This window comes from Lycium barbarum, chromosome 7 (genome assembly GCF_019175385.1).
Source record: "Lycium barbarum isolate Lr01 chromosome 7, ASM1917538v2, whole genome shotgun sequence".
Taxonomy (NCBI): Eukaryota; Viridiplantae; Streptophyta; class Magnoliopsida; order Solanales; family Solanaceae; genus Lycium; species Lycium barbarum.
The window spans coordinates 22,872,302-22,896,200 of NC_083343.1; the positions used below are offsets into that span (position 1 = coordinate 22,872,302).

A 23,899-nucleotide genomic window follows, 5' to 3' on the forward strand; every position below is an offset into this window, starting at 1 on the left:
TTCTCTTTTACATTTTTTTAGAGGCACCTCTGTAATCCTATTCCCCTTATCTGCTCTTCAAACTCTTCCAGTCTCCTTATGTTCCTATTCTACACTATCGTTGACCCCAACACTATATATAATGCCTGTAAGGCTCTAACCATTCAAACACAAAATACACTCGCTTCTTTACAAGTTTCAAAACCCTATCAAACACGCCATGATGAAAACTTCATCTATAATTTCTTTCTTGCTTCTGATCATGATCAGTTCTTTGTTGGTGGTCGTATCTTTAGCCGGACGTTTCGACCATGAATTCGATATTACGTGGGGCTATGACCTAGTTAAGATATTGGACAATGGGCAACTACTTACACTGTCTCTTGATAATAATTCACGCTTTGGAATTTCGTCAAAAAGACAGTACATGTTTGGGAAAATTGAAATGAAGATCAAGCTTGTCCCTGGCAATTCTGCAGGTACAACAACTACATACTATGTAAGTTAATATAATCATGTCTAATAAATACATATAGTAGCTCATGATCTGATACTTATATCAATAGAATATTTTTGATGCAACTACTTTTGAGTTCTACGCCTTTAATCGATCGATTTTGGATCATGGTTTTTTATGCTACTAATTAGCTTAGATGAGATGTACATGCAGCGCCCGGGATGCACGAGTGGTGCACAAGATGGACGTGTAGTGCACAAGATGCGCGTGTGACACTTGTTTTATTGAATATACTTGAGACCTTTTATTATGCTTTGGCTTTAGGCCATCAATTCCATTGAGCCGCCCCTATTACTACTTAATTCATACTTTTCATGGACGGTAGCCTTTAGTTGTATCTTAAGTAATGTAATGGTGTGGAGTTTACAGATATGAACTTATTATAATATGAATTTACGTTATATGCACTAAGTCTAACTGTGTAAATTTTAGACATGACAACAATAATTTAAACTATTAGAACCTAGTACTCCCCGTATCCCAAATTATGTTAAGTAGTTCGAAGTATGAGGGTCAAAATACTTAATTTTGACTATGAATTTGAATGTAGATTCTTCAAATATTATAAAATAAAATTTCCACATTTGAAAACTATACAAACAGTATTTATAATCTGTCTCAATGGTGAATGAAAAATGCAGTTATCTTCAGTGGGACCAACTCATGACGAGATTGACTTTGAGTTTCTTGGCAGCGCAAGTGAGACCATCTTCAGTGCACTTTGAGTTTCAGTGGATCATCTTCAGTGCACTATTCTTCACACAATTGTGTACACACAAGGCAAGGGAGGCAGGGAGCAACAATTTTATTATTGGTTTGACCCCACTAAGTATTTCCATACCTACTCTATGTTGGGTGTGGAATTGGCCAAACAAGTCAATTCTTTTGTTCACATAGTCGTGATGTAAGCGCTTACCTCATGATAGTCGTGATGTAAGCGCTTACCTCATCATAGGAAATTCATTCCTATAAATAGGTAGCTTATGGTTCATTTGTAAAACACACCAAATTGAAGAAGACAACACATCCCAAAGAGAGAAAAAAAAATCTAAGAGAAATACTCTTAGTGAAAGGCCTAAGTAAGAGAAGGTCTTTGAGAGAATTTTCTGTGGTAAAATTCTTGAGTGTAATTGGGATTGGGGTTGTGAGGTTGAGAGTTGTAAACACTTGTAATATTTCTTCTTTAATAAGATCTGCAGCAGCAACGTGGACGTAGCTCTCACATTGAGGGTGAACCACTATAAATCTGTGTGTGTTATTTATTCTTCGCTTACATCACGGCGTAAGTAGGTTCTGTCTAAGGAGGTTGGTATTTAAGTGGTCCAGCTGTGACCCTCCAATCTTTCCTGGGAACCTGCTTACAAAGGTCGGATTTGGGATTCAAATCCTAACAACTGGTATCAAAGCAACAGGTTGTGTTGTGATTTAGAAACGATGGGAGGCGAAGATGGTACGACGCACGACATCGGTAAATTCGATGGTACAGACTTTGCGTTCTGGAGAATGCAAATTGAAGATTATTTATATGGCAGAAAGCTTCATGAACCTCTGAGTCCGAAACCAGAGGAGATGAAGCAAGCAGATTGGAATCTCCTCGACAGACAAGTTCTGGGAGTCATTCGGCTGACGCTGTCGAAGAACGTTGCTCACAACGTGGCAAAGGAGAAGACCACCGATGATATGATGAAGGTATTGTCTGACATGTATGAGAAACCTTCGGCAAATAATAAGGTATTTCTCATGAAGAAACTATTTCATCTAAAGATGATGGAAAATGCTCATGTTGCTGCACACGTAAATGAATTCAATACCATTGTAAATCAATTGTCATCGGTAAAAATTGATTTCGATGATGAAGTACAAACTCTAATTTGTTGGCATCCCTACCAAATAGTTGGGAGCCAATGAGAGCAGCGGTTAGTAATTCTGTCGGCAGTGACAAACTAAAGTTCAACGATGTTAGGGATCGTATCCTTGCTGAGGAGGTGCGCAGGACAGATTCGGGAGAGGCATCGACGAGTTCTGCTTTTAATGTTGAAAACAGAAGTAGAAATTATGACAGAAACTACAACCGAAATAGGGGCAGATCGAAGTCAAGGAATGGCAGGGGTCAATCCAGACCAGGACGAACATTTGATTATTGGAACTGTGGAAAACCAGGTCACTTCAAGAAGAACTGCAGGGCGCCAAAGAAGGAGGACAACAAGGGGGCTGGAATCAACGCTGCTACGGAAGACATTGGCGATGCGTTGTTGCTATCGGTTGACAGCCCGATAGACTCTTGGGTGCTTGACTCAGGAGCGTCCTTTCATACCACCCCACATCATGATATAATGACAAACTACGTGGCTGGGAATCTCGGCAAAGTTTATTTAGCCGATGGAGAGCCGCTAGATGTTGTTGGCACGGGAGACATTAATTTGAAGATGTCAAATGGATCCTCGTGGAAGATTACAAAAGTTAGACATGTTCCAAAGCTGATGCGAAACCTGATCTCAGTAGGTCAGCTTGATGATGAGGGATATGATCTCAATTTTGGTAATGGGTCTTGGAAGGTGGCGAAAGGTGCTATGGTAGTTGGCCGAGGAAAGAAGATTGGCACTCTCTACATGACGACTAGCTGTCGTGATACTGTTGCTGTGGTTGACAACACAAAGAAGACAGATTTGTGGCATTGTCGGCTGGGGCATATCAGCCAGAAGGGGATGAAGCTGTTGGTGACAAATGGCTTAATTCCGGAGCTGAAGACGGTGGACCTTCATACGTGTGAGAGCTGCATTCTCGGAAAACAAAAGCGAGTAAGCTTCTCAAATGCAGGCAGGGAGTTGAAGGTCGAGAAGCTGGAATTGGTGCACACAGACGTGTGGGGACCTACCACTGTCCCCTCTCTTGGAGGATCACACTACTACGTGACCTTCATTGATGATTCAACCAGGAAGGTATGGGTTTATTTTATGAAAAATAAATCTGATGTGTTTAGTGTATTCAAAAGATGGAAAGCCATGGTTGAGAATGAAACAAACCTCAAGTTGAAGTGTTTGAGGTCCGACAACGGCGGAGAATACACTGATGGTGATTTCAAACGGTACTGTGCCGATAATGGGATCAAGATGATGAAGACTATTCCTGGAACGCTGCAACAGAATGGAGTAGCCGAAAGAATGAACCGAACGTTGAACGAGCGTGCTCGGAGTATGAGAATACACTCTGGACTGCCCAAGACATTCTGGGCAGATGCAGTTAATACCGCGGCCTTCTTAATTAACCGAGGACCGTCAGTTCCCTTGGATTTCAGAATTCCAGAAGAAGTCTGGAGTGGCAAGAAGGTAGATCTTTCATTTCTGAAAGTGTTCGGTTGCTTATCATATGTTCATAATGATGATATGGCTAGAAGCAAGCTTGATCCAAAATGAAAGAAGTGTTACTTTATTGGCTATGGTGACACCGAGCTTGGGTACCGATTTTGGGATGAACAAAATCGGAAGATCATCCGAAGCAGGAATGTTGTCTTTAACGAATAGTTACTATACAAAGACAAGCTGCAAAAGAATTCAGAATGTCAGGACAAGCAATCGGAAATAGTCGATTTGAAGGACTTTCCGGCACCTGAGCCGCAGCCAGGTACAACCAAGGCAGAGGAACAAACAATCCGAGAAGGTGCTGATGAAAGTGCTGATTCTGAAACAAATGAACAGACGCCAATCACAGAGCTGCGTAGATCATCCAGGATCAGGAAGCCGCTTCACAGGTACTCTCCGTCCCTCAACTACATTCTACTCACTGATAGAGGGGAGCCGGAATGTTATGAAGAAGCAATGCAAGTCGATGAATCGACTAAGTGGGAGCTGGCAATGAAGGATGAAATGGATTCACTATCGGCAAATCATACATGGGAATTATCCGAGTTGCCAAAGGATAAAAAGGCATTGCAAAACAAATGGGTTTATCGGATAAAGGAAGAACCCAATGGAAGCAAGCGTTATAAAGCAAGGCTGGTTGCAAAGGGATTTCAACAGAAAGAAGGCATTGAATATACGGAGATCTTCTCTCCCGTAGTCAAGATGGTGACTATCAGAACTGTTCATGGGCTGGTAGCAAAGGAAAATCTACATCTGCAACAGATGGACGTGAAAACTGCATTTCTTCACGGTAATCTAGACGAGGAAATCTACATGCGACAGCCGGAGGGATTCAAAATCAAAGGAAAGGAGAATCTGGTGTGCAAACTTCAAAAGAGTCTGTACGGACTAAAACAGGCTCCAAGACAGTGGTATTTAAAGTTTGACAGCTTTATGAAGAAAGCTGATTTTTCAAGGTGCGAGGCAGATCACTGCTGTTACTTCAAAAAATTTGAAGACTCGTACATGATACTGCTACTCTATGTCGACGACATGCTAATCGTAGGAGCAAACCTACAGGAGATTGATCGGTTGAAAAAAGGGTTATCGGAAGAGTTTGCAATGAAGGATTTGGGAGCTGCAAAGCAAATCCTTGGGATGAGAATCGACCGAAGCAAGGAGGGCATCAAACTCTCACAAGAAGAATATGTGAGGAAAGTTATCAAAAGGTTTAACATGCATGATGCCAAGCCAGTCAGCACTCCCTTGGCTGGACACTTTCGGTTGTCAAAGGATCAGTCGCCGACAACCGAGGATGAGAAGAAGCAGATGGACAAGATACCTTATGCATCTGCAATCGGTAGTCTTATGTATGCAATGATATGTACAAGGCCAGACATTGCACATGCAGTGGGAGTTGTCAGCCGATTTATGAGCAATCCGGGAAAGCAACACTGGGAGGCTGTGAAGTGGATATTCAGATATCTGAAAGGCAGCTCGAGTTCAGCTCTGTATTTCCGAAAATCAAAAACAGGATTGCAAGGGTATGTTGATGCTGACAACGGTGGTGATATTGATAGCAGAAAGAGCACATCCGGGTATGTTTACACATTCGGAGGTATTGCAATCTCTTGGGTTTCCAAGTTGCAAAAGATAGTAGCTCTCTCTAGTTGTGAGGCTGAGTACGTTGCTGTGACGGAGGCCACAAAGGAAATGATGTGGCTACAATCTTTTCTGCGGGAATTGGATCAGGACCACGAGGGAAGTGTGCTATATTGTGATAGCCAAAGCGCCATTCATTTGGCAAAGAACCCGGTTTACCATGCTCGAACGAAGTACATACAACTCTGGTACCATTTCATTAGATCAGCTTTGGAAGATGGAGCGCTAGTGCTTGAGAAGATCGCAGGGAGTCAGAATCCAGCAGACATGCTGACAAAGGCAGTGACGATAGACAAACTGAAGCTATGCTCAACTTCAGTTGGCCTGCACGAAGTATGAAAGTAGGAAAGAGCTGATGCATCGATCAAAGTGTGAAGACAAATTAAAATTAGTCTTCAAGTGGGAGATTTGTTAGGTGTGGAATTGGCCAAACAAGTCAATTCTTTTGTTCACATAGTCGTGATGTAAGCGCTTACCTCATGATAGTCGTGATGTAAGCGCTTACCTCATCATAGGAAATTCATTCCTATAAATAGGTAGCTTATGGTTCATTTGTAAACACACCAAATTGAAGAAGACAACACATCCCAAAGAGAGAGAAAAATCTAAGAGAAATACTCTTAGTGAAAGGCCTAATTAAGAGAAGGTCTTTGGGAGAATTTTCTGTGGTAAAATTCTTGAGTGTAATTGGGATTGGGGTTGTGAGGTTGAGTGTTGTAAACACTTGTAATATTTCTTCTTTAATAAGATCTGCAGCAGCAACGTGGACGTAACTCTCACATTGAGGGTGAACCACTATAAATCTGTGTGTGCTATTTATTCTTCGCTTACATCACGGCGTAAGTAGGTTCTGTCTAAGGAGGTTGGTATTTAAGTGGTCCAGCTGTGACCCTCCAATCTTTCCTGGGAACCTGCTTACAAAGGTCGGATTTGGGATTCAAATCCTAACAGTAAGTACTAACCACATAAAATATGTCATTTTCTTTAATTATCAATCTCAATTGGAACATGTTTGAGGTTTTACGGCTTATTGAGGCTGACGTGTATAGTTAAAAGATGTAACATATTTTAAGTGGTTAACTTATCCATATAATGGAGCTAGCACTTGAGAACATGCGCATAAGCTTTTCAAAAATTTGAGCGGATTGGAACACTTTATCATGTGTTCAGGTGCTCAATTAGGACATACCTTAGCTCAAATATCTAAATAAAATATACTAATAAAGTTGAGGGAATGGTGATGTGTTAATATGTACTATCATCTCATGAATCCATCACTTAATTATGATAAATTAATATATTTTGCATAAATACCGGTGTAGATAAATAAAGCTCTCTCTTCTAGAGCCCCGACTGCTATTCTTTATACTTACTATTTCTACATGACTTTTGAAATGATTAACTTGTATAATTGGTGGCAAAATTTGATTTACTAATCAACAAGACTACCGTGGATTTGAAGTGGGAGCGAGGGGAGAATTTCATGATCTTTTTCTTTTCCCTAAATTAAAATCATTATTATGAATATTGATGGTGTAAACAAAAATGCTTTTACGTTATCAATTTCTTTCAAAAAATATAAGATTAAAAAGAGATGTTATTAGAAATATGCATTCTACGTTCCTCCTAGTTAATTTTATTGATTTTACCTTAATCATTGTTGAAGTGTATGACCATCTCATCTCAAAACTTAAGTTGTTAGAGAGAATATATATACTTTTATTTACTTAATTATATTCTCAATACCCCTCATGTGTGGGCTTGACTTTTTTCATCGGTCAGGCGCATGATTTTTTTTTTTTTTTTTAATAATGATAATGGGTGGCGGTGGAAATCGATTTTAGGACAATCTCATCTAAAAACTATAAGATATTTGAGAGAGCACACTTTTATTTACTTAATTATATTTTTCAATAATGTCAATACTGACAAATATAATGTACACTAATCATTTGATTAACAATAATATACACAGACGCTGGCATTGAGATTAAAGCCCCATAAAAACGATGACCTTCACACGTACTGGAGTATATACCATCTTTCTCTTGGCTATGCATTACTGGTAGTGATTTGTGTCAACATATTCAAAGGGATCAAAATAATGCAAGAAGAAGAAATATGGAGACCTGCCTACATCACAGTTGTTGCCTTTCTTTCTTTCATCTTCTTAATCTTTGAAATCATCAATTGGCTCCGATTCAAAGTTGATCAATTGAAGAACAAGGAAAAAGACAACTCAGCTGGAACAATGTCCAAATCGACATAGTAAGAAAAAGTCATCTCATTTTCTTACTTCTCAATTCATTCACTTCAAGACTGGTTCTGAGAGACTGATACAGAAAGAAGTCTAGTACTTCTTATGACATTTTTTTTTTTTTTTTTTTTTTCATTTTGGTATCTATGATGCCATATCTTTTTTGTTTTTGTTTTTATTTTTAAAATGATCTTTTACAGTGATGGTGGTGTTTCAGTTAGTTTGTGCACTTCAAAACTGTATATTTACTAAACACTCTCTCTGTTTCAATTTGTTTGAACCTATTTCCTTTTTAGTCCGTGCCAAAATGAGTGACCTCTTTCCTAATTTGGAAACAAATTCACTTTATGAATGATTTACAACAATACAAATTTTCAAGGCTTATTTTGAACCACAAGTTTCAAAAGTCTTCCCTCTTTCTTAAATGTCGTGCCCAATCAAATGAGTTCATATAAATTGAAACGGAGGGAGTATGTGTTAACTACCACCATAACATATGTTGTACAACTTAAGTCATATCTGTTCTGTTTGAACTATACAGTGTTTTTTATTTTTGGGGTGGAGGGGGTTGATGACCATATACTTTTCCAATTATTAATATATATATATATATATATATATATATATATATATATATATATATATATATATATATATATATATATATATATATATTTTTTTTTTTTTTTTGAAAAAAATAACTTAGGTTTATTCAAATTTATTTTTGTAATATTTCTTGTGATTTGACATATTATACTTACTTCCCTCATTTTGATATTTTTGTAATAGAAGTGACCATTGATAAAATTTATATAATATTTCAAATTGCCCTTATTTTTTTGATACAGTGGAGAGCAAACTACATAAAGATCTTAAAATCATTAGTAAGAAATACGACTTAAGTTTAGTTAAGCGAAGGAAATCCATGTCTTTAAGTGCATGATTTCAGAGTATCAAAGACTCTTCATGATTATATTGTATTATTCATTTGCTAGAATATCGGCACAGTGCTTTGCCTCCCTCTAATTATGTGTAATCGTAGCCTTGTTGGCCTTCAACAAATATCAACAATCTTCAATAATAGGTTTAAGCAGACGTCACGTCCTCCTCATTGATAAGCTTTAATGCATTTAGGCAATCTGTGTCCATTTCTACCGCTTCAAATTGCCCTTATGGCACTACGTGTAGAATACTATGTTTTTTAATAAAAGTCTGCTCTCTCAACTACAACTTACGAGTTGAAACATTCAACTTACTTGTTACTGTTATGTAGGGATCTAGCAGTTCAATTAGTTGCTACCTGAACTTTTATCTTGTTGTTAAGGGTTCGAATCCCCACATTGTAATCCCCTCCCCATATTTTCCCCTTCTCCTACCCATATGTAATAATTTTTTTTTTTTTAAAAGAAGTTAATTGTTACTGTTATTTCTTTAATCGTAAACTATTGTATAATGCATCTTGCTACTACTCAAATAGGATTTAGATTTTTAATTGTAAATTTCAAATGTATAATAATATTTTAAATTCAAAAAATAATGATTAACAATTACTTTACGATGGGTAAAAAATGATTTCATATCTACTTTCAGGCAGTGTAGAATTTATATCTGAATATGATTTTTTTCAATATTCAAAATCCAACGAATTGATCAAGTTAACTGTGTAAAAATGTAATGTTTCGTATTTTAAAGAGTAAATATCTCAAAAGGCCACTCAACTATTAGGAATCACGTAGCAAAGTCATTGAACTTTGTTTTGTATCAGTAAAGTCACTCAACTTAAGGGTTTTTCTTATAAAATCACTCCACCAACTTTGTCATAAAAAACTCATTTTAACCCCTTACATTCGGACCAATACAATGGGTTTATGTAAATTAATTAAATCATAATTGAGTGCTAGTTTATCGGAAAAGATCGACAACCTAAAGATCAGAAATCATCCCTTATGAAGAGTTCAAGCTAAACCAGTTGAACACAAAGGATTTTTCCCTTAATAGAACTAAGCCCATTTTACTAGTTTTAGTTCTGCCACTTTCAAAAATAGTGAAGCGGCCTCATTAAGAAGAAAATCAATTGCACTGAAGATCAAAATTCATCAACCTAAAGTAGTAAGATTAGCCTTGGATTAAAGTAAACAATCTTTTCCATTGATATTTTGATTATTCTTGTGGTTTGGCCCTTCCCGGACCCCGAACATAACGGGAGCTTAGTGCACTGAAATTATTATATAAATCCTTTGTAATTATCCGAATTGTCAAAATTATTTGAATTAAAGAAATATATCATAAAAGACAAATAAAATGGATCGAGATAATTTGAAGCTCTGCAATAAGAAATCATGCAGAAAAATGAGACTTTAAATATCAAAAAAAAAAAAAAAAAAGATTAAAACAAAAGAAAGGGTGTGTAATTTGTTTTTTATACACTGCTATTGCTAAAAATATTCAATTATTTAAAAGAGTACATGTCATAATTCATATTAACCTAAAGATCATTTTTTACATTTTAAAATTATATGCAATAATCCAACTCGTTTCATGGAATTGATTAAGATCAAGAGAGTTCAAAATTTAAAGAGGGTATTATTTCTCAAACTCAAAATGTAAAGTGGGGAAAGTGAGCTTTTTCTTTATGGCAAATTTGCTTGAGTGATTTTATAAGAGAAAAGTCCCAAGTTCAGTGATTTTATTGATATAAAACAAAGTTTAATGACTTTGTTACATGATAACTCACGGTTGAATAACCTTTTGACATACTTTTCTCTTTTGATCTTGTATGTGAGGATCATTTTCTACTCAGAAAAAAGAATGACTTAGCCATATCTTATTACCATTTCCAATCATTTCTTTAGATTTTGAAATAGTAATTGATCTTTCAATGGGCTGATTGATAATCCAAATGAATTCGAAGCTAACTTAAGCAAATAAAATATAGTAGAAAGTTGAACAATCAAATAATTTGCGTTACCAGATTTAGTATTCAACATTTAAGGAGTACTACCCAAAAGGGGTACTTTGGGACCATTGAAGAAATTTTTTCCTTTAAACAAGTTTGGTTACTAAAATGATCAAAATAAAGGAGATGAATGTAATATCTCAAATCAAAACAAGACTGTTACAAAGCCAAACTTAAAGGGAAGGCTCTCACAAAAAAAAAAAAAAAAAAAAAAAAAAAGAGGATGCTTTGTAGTTGGAATTTTAGTGCTACCATTTTCATCAAAACAAAATTGCTCCTTTCTCATATGAAGAATAGAATCCAAAGACAATTATTGGGTGAATTGGACTACTCCCTGTCCCATTTTACATGACACTCTTTTTTTTTAGTCAGTCAAAAAATGAACGACACCTTTCTATCTTTAAAAATAATTCAACTTCAATTTTTTTTAATGAAATTATTTACAACAACACAAATATCTAGAGCTTGTTTTAGCGAACATGTTCTAAAATTCTTCCAATATTTATTAAACTCTGTGCTCAGTCAAACACCCTCATATAAAATGGGAACGGAAGGATTTTTTTTTTTTGTCTCATAGCACATTAATCTTACTTTCATGTTGTCTTCCTTCACTTATATTTTGTTCTTATGACCTTTGAGAAAGAATACAACCATTCTAAAAATTATATGAAGTTGTAAGCCCAACATATATAAAATTTCCCATTCAAATAAGTTAACTGGTCCAAAATTCATAATTTTCAATTTGCATTGATATAACATTTCCTGTCTATTTCGTATACTAGGGATCGCCAAGAGCTAGGAATCCACATCATTCGTTAGTGGGAAATTTTGTTCCAAATAGATGACCAATTTTGTAGTATTGGTGGAAGGGATATACCCCTACTCGAAATCAGGGGCGGATTTAGGTGGGTGGGAGGGTGTTCACCAACACCCTCGGCAAAAAATTACACCCTATATATAGGGTAAGATTTTATGTGTTTGTGTACATATATAAGGCTTGAATACCCTCAACAAATCCAAAAGGTTAGCTCAAGCATTTCCAGAGTGTTCAAAATTCTCTCCAGTGTTCAAGGTTCGATTACCATGGGACAACATTATTTTTCACGTTTAGCTTTTGTTTTTTGTTTCGAACCTCTTGAGTGAAAATTCTGGAGTTGTTTGTTTCGAACCCCATGAGTGAAAATCCTGGATCCGCCACTACTCGAAATTCCATGGAGAGTTTCTTTGTTCGATTAATGACATGATCTTTTTGGTTGTGAGATTACGTACCTAGTCGTTGAAAATGAATTGGGTAAGAATATAAGGGAATAACTACAGAAAATGGTATAAAAAATGAACTCTTGTTGTTGTCACCAACGGGGACTGACGGTTGAACGGTGATAGTTAGACAAGTTGGTCCGATCCTACTCTCAGCTTCCTGAAATGCAAGTTCTCGAACTCTTCTTGAATATCTTGTCGTTGAGTCTGTTCAAACGACAACTTGCTTGGGATTGAAGCATAGTAGGAGTAGTTGTAATATAGCTTCTATTGAAATGATGACTGGAGATGATTCCTTTCCTTTGTTACTTCTATTACTATGTTTTTTCTCCGGTAGGAGCCTTCATCATAAGAGATAAAAATAAGATTAGTCGAAACTAGATATTTATAAATGTAAGGGTTGTGTGCTCTTGTTTAGGTCTACGGTCGCGTTGTTGATTGTGTCCATCAAGATGGCATACCATTTCTTAGGTCTTTAAATTAAATGCAATTGGAAGAAAATTTAATTTCTATCAAAATGAAGACTGCAGATGATTCTGAGCCACTAGTTTGAAACTGTTCTATGTTGCTGGACTGTTTGAGAGATGTACCCATCAAGATCTTCTAGCTACTGAATATCATTACTTATGAAGAATCGAACATTATGTTATTCCATCTAAATGTAACAAAAAAGAATTTGTTTTAACAATAAAGGTAACACTTCCTTGGCTGTTACTCTTATTATTATGTTATGTTTTTCTCTGAAAGATGCTTCATCACTTCAAATAAAGAGGTGAAGAGACAATTAGGCAAAAAAAATAGATATTTTAAAATTTAAGAGTTGTGTGCTTTTGTTTATGCTCATTTCTTATGTCTTTAATTATATTAAGAACTTCTTTCATGAACTAATCCAAAAAAAATTTTAGGTTAAATTTCATCTCATGTAATGGGAAGAAAATTAATTTATATTTGCTGCTCATATACAGAGCAAACAGGACTGCAAAAAAGGGAGAAAAGGAGACCTGGTGAAACTTTCTTCCATGCCTCTTTCTTTATCTGAAGATATACAAAGAAAAGTAGAGAAGTTTCAAAGCTGTCTGTCTTCAACAAACAGGTATGAGTGAAAACTTTATTTATCAAATTCCCTCCACTCAAATTGGATTAAATGGATCCTGCCATGGTTCGTGTTATATTGCCTCTGGACAACTAACGCATCACCACAAAGAAACCATCAGGCATGCATTCCAATCACACTGTTGATGACTACTTCAGCCTTTTTTTATTGTAGTTTTGTTTTTCAATTGCAACTCCTTAATTATTTGTTTCTTTCCTCAATGCTTTTACCTATACAAATTTGGACAAACTTTTCTCTCTATGGGTGGAGGTGGTTGGGCAGTTACATTTTGAGTAATAAAGAGAAATTACATTACTCATAAGAATTGGAATATGGTACACAAATGAAGGCAACTAGAGTAATCTAATTACTCCAGTACTTGATTGCTAAGGTTTACTACATTCTAAAGTAAAAATATATGTTGAGCACAAACACTTGAAATTTTCCCAACATTTTGTCCTTACTATTATAGAGAAGAGAACATTGACCAAGCACCAAAGTAGAAATTAACTAGGATAAAACAGTACAATTTGGCTCATCTTTAGATGGCTTGACAATTCCTGCTAGCGTCCTTCTTCGACTGTAATTGTAACCTGATTGTTGGATACGATGTATTGCTTACTGGAGGAAGAAGATGATTTTCTAGAAGTGTACTTCCTTATTCCAAGAGCTGGTCTATTAGGTTGCGGAAGATTAATACCTTCCCCTCCCAGCATTAAAATAACATCTGACATGTTAGGACGATCATTTGGATCTTCTTGTACACACAGGAGCGCAACATTTATGCACTTTATTGCTTCACTTCTGTTGCATGATTCAAGTAATGACTTCTCTATTAATTGTATCTCAGCTTCTTCTGTCCACAATTTCCATGCCTGTGATAATTTTGCTATCTGAGAATCAAAGCTAACAAAAAGATATAATATTAACTCATAGGAAGTTTTTTCACTTACATAGCCCAACAAGTTTGAGGCTTCTTCTGATTGGTAAAATCCTGTATTCCTTCTTCCACTGATTATCTCAAGTACGACTACTCCAAAACTGAATACATCTGACTTGATAGAAAACAATTCGTCCAGTGCATATTCAGGAGACATATAGCCACTAGATATCACCAGGTGCACAAAACATTAAGCGTAAGATTTTATCCCAACCTCCTTTTCTAAGAAATTAATGACAGGAAGGGATATATACTTACTAGGTTCCCACTACTTTGTTCGTATTTGCTTCTGTTACTTTTCCTTCAACAATCCTCGCCAAGCCAAAATCTGAAATTTTCGAATTCATCTCCTCATCTAATAAAATGTTACTAGTTTTCAAATCTCTATGAATGATCCTTAGTCATGAATCATGGTGAAGATAAGCAAGACCCCGTGCAATGCCCCATATGATGTCATAACGTTTCTTCCAATCCAATAATTGACAAAGTGTTCCATCTAGCCTCATTACCATGACAAAGTTATGGTGATGTCAATAAAATTAGATGATTATAAAAGCATATGACTTCGAGAATAAATAACTTATTAATCCTAAACTTACCAAATATGAATGTATCTAAACTTTTATTCAGCATATATTCATAAAGTAATATTTGTTCTGTTGCATTGATGCAGTAGCCCAATAGCCTCACTAGATTTCGATGTTGAAGCTTTGCAATAAGAGTTACTTCATTCTTAAATTCATCTATGCCTTGTCTTGAATGGCTAGATAACCTTTTCACTGCAATTTCTTTTTCGCTTGGAAAGATACTCTGCAAACGTTTTTCATCCCATTACTATAGTCAATGCGGCTGTACCAGTCCACAGAGGTGTAAGAATGAAATATTCACCTTGTAAACAGGACCAAATCCTCCTTGTCCAAGCTTATTTGCATTTGAGAAGTTGTCTGTAGCTGCCAAAATAGTCTCCAAGTGAAAGTATGGAACATCAATAACTTCATCACTATTTTCATTCATCAATACTTTTGCTTCTCCTTCAACCTTGTGCCAGTGAGATATTTGTGCCTCTTGGGTACCTCTTCTTCTATCTGAATACAACAACAACAACAACCCAGTGAAATCCCACAACGTGGGGTCTGGGGAGGGTAGAGTGTACGCAGACCTTACTCCTACCAAGGTAGGACGGCTGTTTCCGAAAGACCCTCGGCTCAATAAAAAACATAAAAAACATAAAAAGAGGGCAAATAAGGCTAAGAGATTCAAAGCGATATGGAAATGAAGTAACGCAAGCGACACAGATAATATAGAATAATCAAAGCACATGAAATAAGAGATAATAGCATAAATCAGAGCACAAGAAATTATACTACGATAATGCAACTACTAATAAGAAAGGATAATGAGACTATCTACTAGCCTTCTACCCTAATGTGGGTCCTCCAAACCCTCCTATCTAAGGTCATGTCCTCGGTAAGCTGTAACTGTGCTATGTCGTGTCTAATTACCTCTCCCCAATACCTCTTTGGCCTACCCCTACCTCGTCTGAAGCCATCCATGGCCAACCTCTCACACCTCCGCACTGGGGTATCTGTGTCTCTCTTCTTCACATGCCCAAACCATCTCAATCTCGCTTCTCGCATCTTGTCTTCCACTGAGGCCACTCCCACCTTGTACCGAATATCCTCATTCCTAATCCTGTCACTCCTGGTGTGGCCACACATCCATCTCAACATTCTCATCTCAGCAACTTTCATCTTTTGAACGTGAGAAATCTTAACTGACCAACACTCCGCCCCATACAACATAGTCGGTCTAACCACCACTTTGTAGAACTTTCCCTTAAGTTGTGGTGGCACCTTCGTGTCACATAGCACTCCGGAAGCAAGCCTCCATTTCATCCACCCTGCCCCAATACGATGTGTGACATCATCGTTAATCTCCCCGCTGCCTTGCATAATAGACCCAAGATACTTGAAACTACTTTTCTTCTGGAGGGCTTGGGTACCAAGCCTCACTTCCAAGCCAGCCTCCTGAGGTGCTTCACTAAACTTACACTCTAAGTACTCTGTCTTGGTCCTACTCAGCTTAAACCCTTTAGACTCCAGAGTTTGTCTCCAATCCTCCAGCTTAGCGTTAACTCCGCTACGAGTCTCGTCGATCAGGACTATGTCATCCGCGAAAAGCATACACCATGGTACCTCACCTTGAATTTTCCGCGTAAATCCATCCATCACCAAGGCAAATAAAAACGGACTAAGAGTTGATCCTTGATGCAACCCCATCACAACTGGAAAGTGCTCTGAGTCTCCTCCTACTGTCCTTACCCTAGTTTTGGCTCCCTCATACATGTCTTTGATCACCCTAATGTACGCCACAGGTACACCTTTAGCCTCCAAGCATCTCCATAGGATCTCTCTTGGAACTTTGTCGTAAGCCTTTTCTAGGTCGATGAATACCATGTGTAAGTCCCTCTTCCTCTCCCTATACTGCTCCACCAGTCTCCTCACAAAATGGATGGATTCTGTAGTTGAGCATTCCGGCATGAATCTGAACTGATTCTCTGAAATAGACACACCTTTCCTCACCCTCATCTCCACCACCCTTTCCCACACTTTCATAGTATGGCTTAGCAGCTTGATACCTCTATAGTTATTGCAACTCTGGATATCTCCCTTGTTCTTGTATAGAGGGACTATTACACTCGACCTCCATTCTTCAGGCATCATTGTCGTCTTAAAGATGACATTAAACAACCTAGTCAGCCACTCTAAACCTGCCGGGCCCGCACTCTTCCAAAATTCCCCAGGAATCTCGTCAGGTCCGGTCGCTCTTCCCCTGCGCATCCTACGAACAGCACCCTTAACCTCCTCAACCTTAATACTCCTGCAATACTCAAAATCGTGACGCCTTCCTGTATGTTCTAAATCTCCCAACATAATGTCTCTGTCCTCTTCTTCATTTAAGAGTTTGGAGAAGTATGACTGCCATCTCCGTCTAATGAGAGTCTCCTCTACCAATACTTTGCCATGCTCGTCCTTGATGCACTTCACTTGAACCACATCACGTGCCTTTCTCTCCATCGCCTTGGCTAGCCTGAACAATTTCTGATCCCCTCCTTTCTCTTCTAGTTCAGCATAAAGGCGTTCAAAAGCTGCCGTTTTTGCCGTCGCAACCGCCAACTTCGCCTCCTTCCTCGCCATCTTATAAAGTTCCCTATTCGTCCACTGCTTCACCTCATCCTTGCTTTCTATCAACTTCGCATACGCCACCTTTTTTGCTTCCACCTTCCCTTGAACTTCTCCATTCCACCACCAGTCCCCTCGATGCTGGCCACGACTACCTGTCGAGACCCCCAACACTTCCCTTGCTACCGCCCTAATGCAACTAGCCCTAATGCAACTAGCCGTCCTATCCCACATACTTCTCGCATCCCCACTACTATCCCAGGCCCCCATAACCTTCAGTTTCTCTCCCATCTCCACGGCACTAGTCATGGTCAAACTCCCCCATCTGATCCTAGGTCGGTCATCCACGACCCTCTTCTTCCTTGCCATCTTGATCCCTAAATCCATCACCAAGAGCTTATGTCGGGTTGTAAGATAGTCGCTCGGAATGACCTTACAGTCTTTGCACAGACCTTTATCGTCATTCCTAAGGAGTAAAAAGTCTATTTGGGTCTTAGCCACTGAACTGCGGAAGGTTACCAAGTGCTCCTCCTTCTTTGGGAAACTCGAATTGGCTATCACCAACCCGAAAGCTCTTGCAAAATCCAAAAGTGAGACTCCTCCTCCATTCCTGTCCCCGAAGCCAAAGCCTCCATACACATCATCATAACCTCCCGAAATAGGCCCGATGTGCCCATTGAAATCACCTCCCACGAATAACTTCTCAGTAGGCGGTATGCCTCCCACTAGTTCATCCAAATCCTCCCAAAAGCGCCTCTTCTCCTCCTCGCCTAAGCCCGCTTGCGGCGCATATGCACTAATAATGTTCAAAGTGAGCCCTTCAACGACCACTTTAATCGACATCATCCTATCAGTGGCTCTCCTAACCTCTACCACCTGGTCCCTTAAATCACTATCTACTAAAATGTCCACCCCATTTTTATACTTCGACCTACCAGAAAATCACAGCTTATACCCGTCTACCTCTTTAGCTTTAGTCTCTTGGACACAAGCTATATTAATCTTCCTCTTCTCAAGAATCTTAACTAGCTCTATGGACTTCCCCGTTAACGTCCCAATGTTCCAAGACCCTACTCTCAACTTAGAGGCTCCTTTAGCCCACTTACCCCTCCTAACCCTCGCCCCCGTCCCCGAACGAGAACATGACCCTAGTCTACCATCACTAACCAAAGCCACGAAAATAAGTATGAACTAATAAATTATTCAAAAGTCTAAAGTTAGCAAAATATAACTACAAGTTTATGGACAAATTACGGATATGACAACCGGAGGTACCAACTCCAGTTGAACTGAACCTGGTTGTCGCGCGGAAAATATTGTTCACGGTCGAGTTACTGTTCACTGCCGGAAAAATGTTCACAAATGCCTGAAAGGGAGAAGAGAATAGGAGGGAAAAAAGAAGAAAAGAAAAATAAAAGAAAAAGGGAAAAAGGAGAGAGAAAGAGAGGGCTGGCCGGAAAAAGTCGCCGGCGATGGCGCAGCTGCGTACTGGCAGCACCAGGAGCAGATTAAAAAAAAGGGGAAAAAAAGGAGAAGCGAAGAAGAAGAAAAGGAAAGAGAGAAGAAAAGTAAATCTAGCCGGAAAAGTGGCCGGCGTTACCTGGTCGCCGGCGTCACCTGAACAGTGGTGACGTATGGACGCCGGACGGAGTGGCGGGTGGGCAGATCTGGGAGAGAGCAGAGGAGAGAGAAAGAGCCGTTGGCTTAAGATCTTCTATCTGAATAGAAAGGGGAAAAAAAGAAAAAAGGGACCTCATTACCTCAATTGGATTGAGAATGAACTTTGGAAAAGAAAATATCTTCCAGAGTTGGATTCATATCAGAATTACCTTCTCTTTTTTCCATTCTTCTTCTATAGTAAATGTAGGTAAAGCTGCCTATGAGTAGAGCCATAAAAACTGTTATGGATGAAAGTATAGCTTTTAGCTTCATCGACATCTTAGCTTTAGTTTGAGCTGAAATCAGAAAGCCAAAAACAAGTCAGATGTATTTATCATCTACCTTGAAGGACTTGATGCAAAAATTCAGTAGACCTCAGAACCTATCATTAACTTTTAACAGTTCTGTTCACGCTTAAGTTTTACTTCGCTCAACTAACTCCTCAACACAGGCAAAGGAAAAGGAGAATCATTGTTGTTAAGTGCTAGCGTTAATAACTATGCTAGTCTAACCTGCAGATGAGCCACGTTTGACAAAGATAGTCCTTTCTGTTTCACTTTTGCTGAGTTGTTGTAGATTGAACAGATCTCCGGTCCAAATTGAACAGGTACCAGAACCATCATAAGTATAAGCAGTGCAAGTGCAATTGTTGAAACAAGTAGATCTACATCGTGAGGCTTCCCTAACAATGATATTAGTATCTGGAGGAGCAGGTGGTCTCATAATTGAATCCATCCAAAAACTATGATGGTCTTCAGTAATTTCATTACACTGCACCGTTTGGTCTCTTACACAACCACTTGAATAATCATTTGAATTCCATTCTGTATCTGATCTTGGCTTGAACCCGCTCAAGCAATTGCAGGATGCATTATATTCATTAGCATTATCGCAAACTCCGAACACCCCACAATTGGCATAAACATCACATTGTTCTATTGGTTGAGTCCAAAATAGATTCCAAGAAATTGAAGTATCCAACCATGTTAGTTGCTTAATTTGCCCTGAGACATCCATTATCAATCTTGACGCAATTGCACTACCATCATAAATGGAATATGTAAAATATGACTCATTCTCATTATCGGTGTAGCTGAAATTAAATATGTAGTTTAACCTCATTTCAGGCAATAAGCTGAATGTTTGGCCATTCCATGAACCACTTGCCCAATACTCTATAGTCCTATTCCATTTTATAACAAATTGAGCATGCTTTGGGTCCATCTCCACAGAATACAATCCTGGTGCCGGATCGTTCATATTCTTCCATGAAATCAGTTCCTGTTTTCTTTGTGTACGTTTGTCATATCCAAGCTTAGCACCAGGCAAAAATGTGTGCGTTGGGTAGTCAAAACTTTGCCAAAGTTGTACGGGTGTTGATGAATTTGACATATCACTCAAAATCAAATTTCCGTCGTCATGAAGAACTGCTATGACTGAATTATTTGAAGTTATACTCGTCGCAATATCTGTTGACCAAATTAAGCCTTGAATTCTATCTAGAAGCACCAGGTTTCCTTGAAGAATTGTCAAATTGGCAGCCCCATAATCAAGTGGTTTATCCCTATTTGCTACCCAAACTACTGTTTGCCATAAAATAGCGTTCTTGTACCATATGCCTATGTAATATTTGGAAGAGCTACCAGGTCTGAAGAAACCTAGCTCAAAGATCCCACCTGAAGAGACAATTATTTGGCCAAAAGAAAGAGATTCATTCCAAGAAATGGTGTCCCCTCCGATGGAGAGATTGGTGTTGAGACTAAGGCATAGAAATAGCACATGAAGTATCAGAATTGAATAACTCTTTTTCATTTACATGGCTGCACAATTTGTTGGTAGAATGGATGGTGTTAAAAGAATAGATAGCAAGAGTCCTTGATAGAGCTCTTGATGAAAGGAGACTTCTCTTTTGGGAGTCAAATATTCTTTCATCTAAATTCAAACTTTAATAGTAGTACATTACTTTTCTTAGTCTTCCAACTGTCAATATCAACCTTCTATTATGATTGATCCTTATTCCTGACCATGTTTGATTTTTCTTCACCTATTAAAGCAGTTGTTAAAATGGTTTTATTAAGAGAAATTTTCTTTTTATACATTCCACTTAACTCTTAAGTTGTTGCCAAAGTTAAACGTGCAAAGAGCACAAAAATACTCTCCAATTGCAACAATATAGTTATAGTCATCCTTACTTGTCCTACTTGGTACTTTTCATATTCTAAATGGAACTTTCTTTGTTGAATCTACTTTTCATACCAGAATAATATTCAATAATTTCTTTTCAGACTTTTCTTCCATGGAGTTAATGCAGTCAAAAAAAGTGTCTTTTGTCATATTTCTGATTTTGCAAAAACGGAGAAAGCCACATCAGTGGTGTAATTGACTAAGAACTGTAATTTTTAGGAAGCTGATGGAAACTATCCAGATAAATGTTTGCGTTTCTTTAAACAGGAACACAATAATGAGCTTTTTTTGGCATCAATATTTCAGGTCAATAAACTGAAGTTCTTTTTCCATCTTTTCTTTTTTGCTTGATATAAATCAATTTTGGAACCCAGGCAAATCTCTCATCGACAAAAAATGCTTAAAATGGAGATTGGTATGGGGTTGTTCGACCTATGTGTCGATTTTCTTGGGACGGTTATTTTGGAATACTTCACCTATCTATCTATGAGAAGAGAAAACATTTTTTTGCGCGGATTATCCTTCTTTTGGGGTGGTCTTTAAATTTTATCTCTTATATTTGTGGGTTTTAAATTTTGGCTCTCATATTTGTGGTCTTTGAGTTATGCCCTTAGCTTGAAAAGGTGAGCGAATACTTGAGGTTCTGGATTCGAACCCCCGCTCAGGCGTAAAATAAAAAAATAATTTCGCAAGGCAAAGCTGAGGGCCTTGTATGCTGGATCCGACATACACTCCTTAAGGAAAAACTAAAGTTATGTCGGATCTGACATAACAAAAAGTCTGCCCCCATGAGGCAGAACTTTTTCTTAAGGCATAGTTTAGTTATGCCTTATGGGACAGACTTTTAATTAAGGCATAACCAAATGTATGCTTCATAAGACAGAACTTTTCCTTAAGGCATAGATTTTGTCTTATAAGACAAACTTTTAGTTATGCCTTAAGAAAAAGTTCCGCCTTATGGGGCATACTTTTAGTTATGTCTTATGGGGCATACTTTTAGTTACGCCACTTTTAATTAAGGCATAACTAAAAGTATGTCTCAGGGGAGCTTTTTCTTAAGGCGTAACTAAAAGTTTATCTTGAAAAGTAAAATAAAATAAAATATATGCCTCAAGGCAAAGTTTGCCCCCTCCGGCAGACTTTTAGTTAAGCATAACTAAAAGTCTGCCGGAGAGCGCAGAATGAAATTTAAACTCTGCCTAGCGATTTTTTTTTTAAAATTTTTGGCTGAGCGGGGGTTCGAATCTAGAACCCAGGAATTTTAGGCGAAGGACAAAACTTAAAGACCAGCAATTTGAGAGGCAAAATTTAAAGACCACCCCAAAAGAAGGGTAATTCTGTGAATGTCAGAGTGATAAGTTGTGTTACGAAGAGTGCGATAGTGGAGTTGGACTAGCTAATTTGAGCGAGGCAATTAGCAGTTAGTGAGTAACTAGTAAGGTAATTAGTTTTTTTTTGGCTTCCCACCCCGTGTTCGGTACATAGTGGCGGATCTAGAATTTTCACTGAGGGGTTCGAAAAATAAAAATGTAGTGACTGGAATTTGAACTTGGAACCTCAAGGTGTCTAAACGACTGAACCAACCTCTTCGCTTGTTTTTTTATGGTGTCCAAAATCCATATATGTACATAAAAAATGAAAGAAAAAAATACCTTATACATAGGGTATAATTAATCCTCCCTGTCGGTACACGCATTGAAATCCGACTATATTCGAATTCCGGCCACGTAGGGCTCATTTTTGGGGAAGCGCCCCCTACCAAGATTTTTTCCATATTAAAGGCTCAAACCCGAAAATTCTGGTTAAGGGAGGAACAACCTCTTCTATTGCACCACATTCTTTGGTGTACTGGTAGTAAGTTAATTAGTTGATAGATTAGTGCACATATAATCTACTCCATACTCAAATTTTCTTTATTTATTTATTTTTGTACCAAAAGCACATGCTGTTATACCCCATTTTAACCGGGGTTAATTTAGGAGTACAACATATTGGTGATTCCTATTTTTTTGTTTAAAGGAGTCGCCACTTAATTAATTTAACGGTGAATTAGGACACCTAGATGTTAACTAAGGTAAAGTTAAAACTAAACCTCCATTAATAGTCTGCTTAACCAATGTGATTCCAGGTAAGGGCTCTATATTATCCTAAAGGGAAGGGGTTAGGCATCCTTTAGAATCCGTTAACTACGGTTGTCCGGCCAAACTTAGGTTAATTAATTTAAATTAAATATAATGCTTAAATCTTAAGAAAATAGGTTGTAAATGTTATTAAGGTTTGAAAGGAAAAATATAATGATGTTATTGAAACTAACTTGAAGAAATACATAGTAGTCCACTCAAAAATAAAACTTATAAATGTTGTTAAGCTTTAAATAATAATTTTATTTTAAAAATGAAACTTGCAAAATATAATGATTTGTATATGGATAGAAGCTTTTTAAGAGAAAACCTAGCCAATTTAACTTGGAATAAAATGACATTATATGAATATATAGTGGTATAGGAAATCTAGACTTGTTATGAATAGAATGCAAGAGGAGGTGAATTTTTCTTTCTCTTTTTATTAACCTATTTACCTATATTCGGCTAGGAATATGTATAATCGAATTAATCTAAAATGTTTATAAAATATACTTGGATTAATATTTGTATGTTAGTGACGTTTAATTTTCTAATATAGTAATAAATAAAACATAATTCCTTTGATTCAAAATATTCTATTTTGAAAAATCAATTGTTCTGAAAGTAAATATTCAGATACTATAAATAACTTTAATGTAAAGAGAAGAAAACGAAACTTATGGTATTGATTGAGTTTCTCTCTTTAAATTTACTACCCATTATACTAAAGCTAACCCACTAAATTTGCTAAG

The 23,899-nt window shown here is 37.5% G+C and overlaps 2 pseudogenes; one reads left to right on the forward strand and one right to left on the reverse strand.

Annotated features, from left to right (window-relative positions):
- The first annotated feature begins 199 nt into the window (after positions 1 to 199).
- Positions 200 to 13,069, forward strand: LOC132601397 (xyloglucan endotransglucosylase/hydrolase 2-like; annotated as a pseudogene).
- Positions 13,070 to 13,200: 131 nt separating this feature from the next.
- LOC132603295 (G-type lectin S-receptor-like serine/threonine-protein kinase At4g27290) lies at positions 13,201 to 20,760 on the reverse strand (annotated as a pseudogene).
- Positions 20,761 to 23,899: the final 3,139 nt, after the last annotated feature.